Genomic DNA, 11213 nt, shown 5'->3' with positions numbered 1-11213 from the left:
AAAGGGGTTGTGACCCACAGGTTGAGAACCACTGTTCTAACTTGTGACCCTGGGTAATATCTTACTCAAAGTGTTTCTTCAGCAATGACCACGGTACCCATTTAATGTTTATTTATTGAACAGAGAAATCTGGCGAGGGGTTGGTAAAACTCAGTTATAGTAAGAAACACTGTAAGGGCTCTATTCTTCCTGAAGAAAAATAAAACGTGGCTGCTCTAACTTAGATATCTTTAGGATACTAATTGTCTTCACAACAACCCTCTCTGGACTACAAATGCAGACATTCAATGCATTTATTCTGCAAGTGTCTGAGAGTCTCATGCGAGGCCTCATGGATTTAAGTGTTAGGGTGAGAATTAGCTCCAGTTTGGCGGCTTCTGGTGCACAGCTACTATCACTAGGTTATACCATCTGGTAAACGCCAAGAGAAGCTGAAAATTCTGTACCCTCCCCAAACCTAAGTGCAAACAAAAAAACAGAAGGGGGCAAGGCTGGTTTTGCAGACCCACAAAAACCATAGTCTTGACCTTCTACCCCTAACAGAATGCTCCTACATATGACACCCGGATCTCCTGCCCCGGGTGGAGACAGGGAGTTGGCTGGTTCCCTGTGTCTGCATTCCCACTTGCAATCCCATGGGTCCAGCTGCCTGCAGCTCCCTGACGCTACGCCTTGATGGCTAAGTCTGGCCTGGCACAGGGGTGGAGATCCTCCAAGGCTCCCGGAGCTGAGAATTCTTGCTGGCCTCTCGGGAGGGACCAGATAGCACCAGCGAGATGCTGGCATGCCCCAGAGAGGGAGCGCTATTTTGAGAATCTGGTCCCAGCAATGTTTCACAGTGGAAAAACAGTGGCACTCAGCAGCAGGATGTGCCCTGAGTTATGGCTCAGGCGTCAGTGGCCTGGGTTTCTATTTTTGTTGCTGAACTTGCAGTTGGGACTTTAAAAGAGCTGGCCCCCTAGAAAGAGCTAAAATTCTGAAAGGTTTCCTGGAAATGCCGGCACTTGGTAGACAGAGCCACCTCCCTGTCTATGATAACCCTCTTTTAAAATCTGTCAGTGGTCTTCACGTTTTTCTTTAAATTCTTCTGATAAAATTATACTCCTAGACTAGCCGTAGTGATACATCTCTGAATCTTAGCATTCGGAAGTCACCGAAGGCAGGAAGATGGGGAGTGAAGGTTGCCTGGGCTATGTAGGGAGAACTTTCCTCAAGATACCAATGCAGGGCCAGAGAGACCCGCTCAGGAGTTCAAGCTCTCGTGGCTCACCATGCCTGTGCCCTGGAGCTTGTTTCCTGGGACCCACAAGGGAGAAGCAGAGAACCCACTTCCACGGCTGTCCTCTTACTTACACACACACACACACACACACACACACACACACACACACAGATTAAATAAAGAAAAATGTAATTTTGAAAGAACGAAAAGCAAGTCATACTTCCGGCCGCAGCCTCCACGGGCCCCTGCTCAGTATCACCTTGATCTCTCACTGTCTCACCCTCCTTCCCTTTTCCTTTCTCCACCAGATCCTTCCTGGCCTGTGCACTGGCCCAGCCTTTCCTGTCGTGGGGCCTCTTCTTCAGATCTCAGTGCAGAGGCCGTATTCCCTGGCCAGTTTATACTAAACAGATCTTGGGGTACCGTCCCGCTTTCCTATCCCCCAGTTTTAATTCTCTGCAGGACACTTAAGATTTGTTTGTTTGTTTGCTTGTTTAATTCCTTGTTTCCTTTTCATGTCCCTCCTCTTGTGTCTGACTGTATCTTCACCTAGGACAGGGCCGGGAGCATGGCACCCTCAATGTCCGTGTGTTCAAGCAGCAGTTTTCACTTCGGATACTAAAGGACGTTTTACTCAAATGGTATTGGAGGGATTCTCTATATTAGCATGACGGTTCCAGTTGACAAAAGTGGGCGCTTTGCACACTTCCAAGGTCCTTCCTGGGTCAACTGTCCAAGCTAGCTTTTCTCAGTAGAAAATGCAGGGTAGGGTCCAGTCAATCTCGTCAGACAGCCTGGTCTTGGACCTCAGACTGGCCTCTTCCTAGCTGATGGCTCCTTGGGCAGCTTACATAATCTCCCAGGCCCTGGCTTCCCTGGTGTGTGCGCTGTGGGGGATAAATGCCGCTCACCAGGGATTTCCGTACAGTGAAGGCTTAGGCGCGGCAGTGGTTGGAGAGAGATGTGAGGAGCCGTGTTTGAAGCCGGGTTTGCTCTTGACTTAGAATGTTTATTTTAAGGTCCTGGTGGAGATTTGGTGGGCACAAAAGATCCCCCAAGATATCTTTGGGTGCCATACTGAGAAGCCCTGTGGCTTTAGTAAGGTGAGGCCTAAGAGCCCCCAGCAGGGTGCTTGGCACACAGTAAGAGCTCCACAAGTGTCCCCTGCGGCATCAGCAGCACACAGAGGGTCCTCAGAATGGCATCCTCTCACATCCTAAACAAACCATCGGAATGAACTTTCCAAACTGGCAGCAGGGAGGACGGTGGCTGTCTCAACCAGTCCCGGGGAGGGGAGGACAAGCGTCCCGAGAAGAGAGAGGACCAAGCCATAGGTATTTAAGGATCCCAATTACACGGTCTCTCCTTCCTTGTTTTTTATGAAATCTTTTGCTATGGAATATTCTTGCAATGATTTTGTTTTGAACAAGATGATTAAAAAATACATTGTGTTGCCAGTCAGTGTTAGCCCATGTCCTTAATCCCAGCACTCGGGAGGCAGAGGCAGGTGGATCTCTGAATTCGAGGCCAGCCTGGTCTACAGAGCTAGTTCCAGGACAGGCTCCAAAAAAGCTGCAGAGAGAAACCCTATCTCAAAAAACCACAACAAAAAAAGAAAGAAAAAGAAAGAAAGAAAGAAAGAAAGAAAGAAAGAAAGAAAGAAAGAAAGAAAGGAAAAGCATTGTGTTTTGGAGAATTCAAGGTACCTGTCCAAGAATTAGGGTTCAAGCTCAAACATTTTTTTTTTTTGAGACAGGGCTTTCTGTGTAGCTTTTGGAACCTGTCCTGGAACTCACTCTGTAGACCAGGCTGACCTCAAACTCACAGAGATCTCCTGCCTCTGACGGTCTCATGAGTGCTGGAATTAAAGGCGTAAGCCACAACTACCCAGCCAAACTTATTTTTACTTTAAGTCTGATATACATTTAGAGAAGAAATTTAATTCTCTCTCCAATCGTACAGTCATACACACACTAAAGATTATATATTATTATATTACTTTATATATATTATATATGTGTGTGTGCACACATATATTAGTATGTGTGTGGTGTGGTGTGGCCCAGGCAGGCTTTGAACCTGTAATCCTCACCCTCCTGACTGAAGAACTGTAACCTGCACCACCAGACCCAGCTGTAGACATAACTAAAGTCTAAAGCCGGCCACATTGCTGAGTAACTGTATTGTAGTCTCAGCTACTTGGGATGCCGAGGCGGGAGGGTCACTTGATCTCACAAGGATGGAGACAGTCTGGGTAACGTGGAAAATCCATTTTTAAAAAAGTCGAGGGGCTTGGGAGATGGCTCAATGGTTAAGAGCACGGGTTGCTCTTCCAGAGGACCTGGGTTCAATTCCCAGCACCCACATGGCAGCTTACAACTGTCTGTAACTCCAGTTCCAGGGAATTTGACACCCTCATACAGACATACATACAGGCAAAAACACGAATGAACATGAAATCAAAATAAATTGCCGGGTGGTGGTGGCGCACGCCTTTAATCCCAGCACTCGGGAGGCAGAGGCAGGTGGATCTCTGTGAGTTCGAGGCCAGCCTGGTCTAGAAGAGCAAGTTCCAGGACAGGAACCAAAAGCTACGGAGAAACCCTGTCTTGAAAATAAAAAAAAAAAAAATCGAGTACGTAGTTTAGTGGCAGGACACTGGTCTAGCTCACGTGACATCTTGGATTTAATCCTCAGCAACACCCACACACATCACATCATACTCGGTCAGTAACGTTTCCTGCCACGGCCTCTAGATCACGCCCTTTCAAACCTGTGTCCTCACTTCCCTACCGCTCCTACAGATGCCTCCCCCCCAGAGAAGCACAGCTATTCCATCAGAAGCCACACGCACATCCAAGAAACAAATTTTAAAGTTCTCTTCTTTATAAGCGTCAACCAAAATAAGCCAGAGTCTTCCCACTCACACCGCCGAAGTCAAATGAGCTGAATACGTCCTTCGGTTTGGAGGAAATAAGAGACAGAAACATTTTTATGAGGCGGATTGACACGTCCCATCTGCCGTTCAGAGGACATGAGAGGACGCGGTTGCTCTACCAAAAATGCTTTGACATCACCCTGCTACCATGCAGTCCTTCCATAGAAATGCTTCTAAAAATACTCAGAACTGGTGAGCTGGGCTTTGCCTTTGGAAATAAATCACATAGGGAATTTTAAAAGAGAAAACTGTTTCCTATTTCCACAAGCACACAGAACCGGTGATCTTTGTTGTACTTTTGGCTGCCTGTGGACTTAGGGGTACAGCAATACCATGTCTTTCAAATAGTCTTATATCCATTGCCTCTCCTTGTAAGGGGATTAGGTTGCCCTCACAGTGATTTAATAAGCGCTACATAAAAATATTTTAAAAAGAAGTAACACAAGCTACTGGTTTTGAGTAAACCTAGGCAATTTACATAAGCAGGCAAAGAAATGACTGTTTAGGTAGACAAAAAATATAGACATAGATACAGTTTACACCCATAACTATAAAGAACTGTAAAGCAGAAAGTAATAAATGAACACAGAGAGACTGGAGAGATGGCTCAGTGGTTAAGAGCACTGGCTGCTCTTCCAGAGGACTTGGGTTCAATTCCCAGCACCCGCATGGCAGCTCACAGCTGTCTGTAACTCCAGTTCCAGGGGATCTGATACCTTCACACTAAGGCAGATAAATAAATTTGAATACATTATTTTAAAATAAAAAATGAACATAGAAGTGTACCTAATAGATAGAAAAGGCCAGAAATAAAGCATGGACGAGAGAGATATAATTAACTCATAAGTCCTAAAGCGCTGGTGCCTGCTGAGGGCACCAGGACACGGCTCTTTCCCAGCACGTGGAAGGCAGAAGCAGGAAGAAGATCAGGGCTTCAAGAACAGCTTTGGCTATAAAAGGAGTTCAAGGTGAGCCTCAGCTACGTGAGGCCCTGACTCAAAAAACAACGTACATGCTAATTCTAAATGTCTGTCACGTGATGATATGGAAGGAAAAGAAAGCAAAATTATATGCGCTTGGTGCTTCCAAAACATTCCCCTAAAGTCCCAAGACAATGACTCTTGGGAAACATCTCACGGAAAATAAAAAGTCATGTGACCAGTTAGAGAATTCATTAATTTTAACTCCTATAATCAATGCATTGGGAGGTAAGGGCATAGCTCAGAAGTAAAAGAAGCAAATGCATGAGGCCTTAGATTAGGACTTCAACACTCAAAAAAACAACAAAAAAAAAGGACCTCAATTTCTTTGTCTGCATGTTACAAAATTTGATTTTAAGACTAAAGAACCATGTTAGTTCTATAGCTTAAAGCCATGTTTAAAAAGTGTAAGTTTATAAAGGCCTCCTCCCATGAGTCTCTCTTCTTCTCCTCTTCCATTAGAGCAATGGTTCTCAACCTATGGGTCGTGACCCCTTGAGGTCACACCAGAACCAGATATCCTGCATATCAGATGTTTATATTACAGTTCACAACAGTAGCAAAATTATATTTATGAAGTAACAACAAAATAATTTTATGGTTGGGGGTCACCACAACATGAGGAACTGTGATAAGGGTCACAGTGTTAGAAAGGTTGAGAAACCCTGCTTTAGAATTTCTTCCTTTTAGTCCTCCTGCCTCAACCTCACAGATATGTACCCACACACATGGCTTGATTCAATTTTCTTTTTCTTTTTTTACCCCTAGACAGGGTTTCTTTGCATAACCTTGCATGTCCTGGAACTAGCTCTGTAGACCAGGCTGGCCTCAAACTCACAGAGATCCACCTGCCTCAGCCTCCCAAGTGTTGGGATTAAAGGTATGTGCCACTACCACCCCTTGATTCAATTTTTATTTTTTTATTTTTGGATTTTCGAGACAGGGTTTCTCCGTAGCTTTTTGGTTCCTGTCCTGGAACTAGCTCTTGCAGACCAGGCTGGCCTCGAACTCACAGAGATCCACCTGCCTCTGCCGCCTGACTTGATTCAATTTTTAAATCATGACTTTTAAGTTAAGTATTTAAATATATATATAATAAATATATGGTACGCATGCTGATAGACCATGAGACCATTTTACAAAGATGTAGGCCATACCTTGTAAAGACTGAAACCCAGTCTTGAATTAACTCTCTCTGGTTGGATCAAAGTGATTGGTTCCTAATTTATCCTTTAGTGGAAGTGAAGATAAATCCTTTTGGAAGAAATACCACCACCCCAAATTGCTATTTTACATATGCAATGCCTGGCAAAAAAATAATTTTAAATTATCAGATGTAGTGATTTCATTTGTATTTTAATAAATAAAGCTTGCCTGAAGATCAGAGGATAAAACAGTCACATTGGTCAGCCTTACTTACAGACCAGGCAGTGGTGGCACACACCTTTAACCCCAGCCCTAGAGAGGAATATAAAACAGGAGGAGACAACTCTCAGACAGTCTCATTCTGAGATTCCTGGAGGCAGGATCGCCATTTTGAACTAAGGCAAAGGGAAAAGTCAGAGTCTGGCTGTTTTGCTTTTCTGACCTTCAGTTTGAACCCTAGTTTCTGTCTCTGGATTTTTACTAATCGTGCTATAATCAGACACATCAAGAAATGAGATCAAGAGGAAAAACAGACATTATTAACAGAACCACAGATGCTCAATAGAAGGACAGTGGTTATCTTGACTTAGAAGAGAAAACTTGGACAAATCTATGGACAGAAAGGAAAACTCAAGAGCCAAGTTGGCTTTCCTCTCTTGGGAAGTTCAGAATTTCGAGGCACAGGTGCCAATATAGGTGTCGTGGGTCAACGGAGGCTTGACAACAAGGCAGTGGTCCAGCAATTTCTAAATGAAACAATCGCATCCATAGGCCCTCTGTCGAGAGAGGTAACTACTGACATTGCAGAGTCCGTGTGATGTGGTTGGGTTTAGCCACTCCAGTTTAGAGTGTGGCAGAGCTGAGCGTGGACACTGTGAGCATCTGTTCAGGAAACACTGTGGTCCCTTGGCACTTATTTGACCTCCTCTGAGAATGTGGGAGCCAGGCATAGGATCTTCGATTCTGGAGTGTTCTTCTGAGGAAGAGCCTTCACCAGGTGATATTATTTGCCCCATTCCCAAGAGCCAATTTACAGCCATATAAAGCGAAACTCACCTCAGTTTGACTGGCTATTTAGAGGATTTAAGTACCGTGCTGAAACTGCCTTCTTGGGAAGACAAGGAACAGTTAAGGGACCATCCAAATTCCTATAATCACAGAAGTATTTAGAACAAAGAGAATTTTTGGACATTAGCCAGACGGAAAACAAAGGTCTTTAAAATTAACTCCACATGCCCTGATCCTCATTACTGTCGTTAAAATTCCGGTTAACTTTTATCATTCTTTCGGCTCTTCCCAGCATCTTCAGATTTCCTATGATTGGGGGATTTTTGATCTTGTGAGTTTGGGTAGGAGACAAAAACAGTTTCCAAGTCTCCTCCAATCAGAAGCCCTCTTCCTCGACTCTGAATGGGGAGTTAGGGACATTTCCAGACCAGGGACCGTAGCAAACCATCGCTGGGTGCTGTCCCACTGCCCTGGGATCAGTAGCAATGCTGTAAAGGCTCCCTATTCAGTGACATCTGAGGTGATACAGAGTCGTGTAGGGGCGACAGTGTGACGTGATGTCTCGACCACACTTTTGATGTGCTTAAGGCCTGCAGCTGGCTCCGGCCGCCTCAGAAATTCTTCAAGCAGTCTTTCCAATTTTTTCCTTTTACACTAAGCCAAGCCGAAGGTGACGATTTCAGTTAGCGACAACAGAGAAAATTTACTGTTTCAGAGTTCAGTGTCAGGCACGAAATTTTACTCAACTTAAAGAAAATAAAGATGAAACTAGGAGGGTCAAGTAGTGGTGGTTCACACCTTTAATCTCAGTACTCGGGAGGCAGAGGCAGGGGGATGTCTGAGTTTGAGGCCACAGAGAATTCTAGGACAGCCAGGGCTACACACAGAGCCCTGTCTCAAAAACAAAACAAAACAAAACAAACAAAAATCAAGAAAACAAAACAAAATGAAATTAGGGAATTTTCAGGAAAATAAATGGTTGAACCCGAATATCTGTCTCTTTTTTTTTTTTTTTTTTTTTTTTTTGAGACAGGGTTTCTCTGTGCATCTTTGGCTGGCCTTGAACTCAGAGATCTGTCTGCCTCCAGTGTGCTGGAATTAAAGGCATGGACCACTATGACCAGCTGACCATAACTCTTATAAAGGAAGGCATTTAACTGGGGCTGGCTTACAGGTTCCAGGTTTAGTCTGTTCTCGTCATGGCAGAACACACGGTGGCATGTACACAGACATGGTGCTGGGGAGGTGGCTGAGAGTTCTGTCACCACTGGCAGGCAGCAGAACAGAGAGTGACACTGGGCCTGGCTTGAGCATTTGAAACCTCAAAGCCCACCCCCAGGGACACGCTTCCTCCTACAAGGCCACACCTCCTCCAAAAGGCCACAATTCCTAATAGCGCCACTCCTTAAGAGCCTATGGGGCAGTTTTTTATTCAAACCACCTCAGAAGATGACTTTTTAAAAAAGGGTATGCGAGGTGAATGTGATCAAAATAGATTTTATACAGCTATGAAGTTGTCGAAGAAAAACCTTTAAAGAAATGGCAAGGGCTGGAGAGATGGCTCAGTGGTTAAGAGCATTGCCTGCTCTTCCAACGGTCCTGAGTTCAATTCCCAGCAACCACATGGTGGCTCACTACCATCTGTAAAGAGGTCTGGCGCCCTCTTCTGGCCTTCAGGCATATACACAGACAGAATATTGTATACATAATAAATAAATATAAAAAAAGAGAGACTCCTCTCTTAAAAAAAAGAAATGGGAAAATTAAATGTATGTCAAAGAATTGTTTAAAAATACATTTCTTCATGAGTTATCTTTAGAAAAGAAGAAAGGAAATAGGGAAGAAAGGATGAGAAAGTGGGTGCTGTCAAGAGCAAATGCTGAAGTCTCAAGTCTGGATTCAGTAATCCCCGTTCCCTAGATGCATTCTTGTCAACATAACACAGCAAGTTCTAAGAGGGAGAAAAAAAAGTCGAATTCTCCTTTCAAATAATGCTGTAGAGAAAACTTAACATGGGCATGATTCCATAAGACAGAGCCGTAATATGATAATAAACAGAACCAATATGATCAGGGCTGTTATAGTCTGATGTGCCGTAAAAGGCCTATGATCCCAGTACTTGGGAGGTAGGGGCAAGATCGGGAGTTCAAAGCCAGCAGTTGCTACTCAGGAAGGTGGAGGCCAGCCTGGGTTATGTAAGGACAACGGATGCTTACGAAAGACAATAAACACGGCCAGCAGAAAACTCATCGCTCTCCTGGGCAGGAAATACACCATTTCCACAGTTAACCGACGCTGCCTCCGAGGGGCTGGGGCTGTTTGTGACTCTCATCTTTTCCCAATCAGACTTCATATTGTGGTCCTTCGGTGGACCATCACGGACAAACACAGCCACGGACAGGGGAGACGAGTGAGCATTGCTCGGGAATTGGAGGTTGAATGGAGCTGCCTTGGAGTAGTCAGTCACCGGTGCCTCCCCTTAGGGAGCCAGTGACTTCTGCAGAAGCACGGACATTTTTGAAATGCATGTAAAAACGTTGGCCAGCCAATGGCTGGGCTGGGCTCTTTTTGGTTTCCTTTCCAGCATCCATGACTGTCGCCTTTGGGGCAGTCCGTGCTCTTTCTGCCTCTCTCTGGGACAGTGAGTGACCCTTCCCTCCTTCACAAAGGGTTCCTATTGTGTCTGGACTCTAAGGCCTGAGATGCTCTCAGGAATCCTGGAAAGTTTTCTTATGGGCACAAAGGAAACAGAAAGTCAGAATTCCAGACGCAGGTGCGCGATGCCACTGGTTCTCAACGTATGGGTCGCAACCCCTTTGGGCAGCATATCAGATATTTACATTATGATTCATAACAGTAGCAAAATTGCAGTCCGGAAGTGGCCACGAAAATAATTTTACATGGGGGGGGTCACCTCAACATGAGGAACTGTACTAAAGGGTCGCACCTTTAGGAAGGTTGAGAATCGTAGCCTGATCTGCAAGACAAGGGACGATAGAGCAGCCCGCCAAAGGGGATAAGAAGCAAATCGTTTCCTTACAGGGTTCCTTATGCTACGTGGAGAATAAGCCAGAACTTTCGGTCCCAATTGCCCCTATTCAGTTTCTTCCCTCAGCGTAGTGTTTGCCAATGTCTAGTCTTCGCCAGAGCAAGGAAAAGAGAATCTGGGTCATGGATTTGGCTAAAGCGATAAACGGGTCAGCAGCGCCTCCTTGTGGCTCAACTGTAGAATAGCTGGAAACGATTATCACCGTGAGGTCATTTTCCTTAGACCACCGTCTCTTAGCACCCCAGGATTTCCGCCCATGAGAGTAAGTGCAGGGGTAACCCAGGTTGAGGAAAACCATGCAAATTTTTGTGTGTACTTAATAATTGTACATCTGGGTATGTTTGTAGTGACATTTCATTTGTATTTTAACAAATAAAGCTTGCCTGAAGATCAGAGAGTAAAACAGCCCCACTGGTCAGCCTTACAGTCCAGGCAGCAGTGACACACACCTTTAATCCCAGTAACCACACTAGGTGCCATAGGAACCAGATGGTGCGTGCCTTTAATCCCTGTACTAGAGAGGAGTATAAAATGGGGGGGAGACAGCTCTCAGTTTCAGTCTCATTCTGAGATTTCTGGAGGCAGGATCGCCATTTCAGACTGAGGTACAGTGGCTGACTGTTTTGTTTTTCTGACCTTCAGGTTGAACCCCAATATCTATCTCTGAGTTTTTATTAATCATGATACATATATTCGAGTGTTTGACCATCTCGGAGTGGTCAATTTGGGATAGCTATTGAAGGGACATTAGCCCACTTAAGTGCGTGGCTCTGGCAGGCCTTGCCCTTCTTCTCCATTCCCTCTGCCTTGCTAAAAACCTAAATATTGCCAGGCAGTAGTGGCACACGCCTTTAATCCCAGCACTCGGGA

Source organism: Microtus pennsylvanicus, chromosome 20 (genome assembly GCF_037038515.1).
Source record: "Microtus pennsylvanicus isolate mMicPen1 chromosome 20, mMicPen1.hap1, whole genome shotgun sequence".
Taxonomy (NCBI): domain Eukaryota; kingdom Metazoa; phylum Chordata; class Mammalia; order Rodentia; family Cricetidae; genus Microtus; species Microtus pennsylvanicus.
This window is presented reverse-complemented; position numbering follows the sequence as displayed.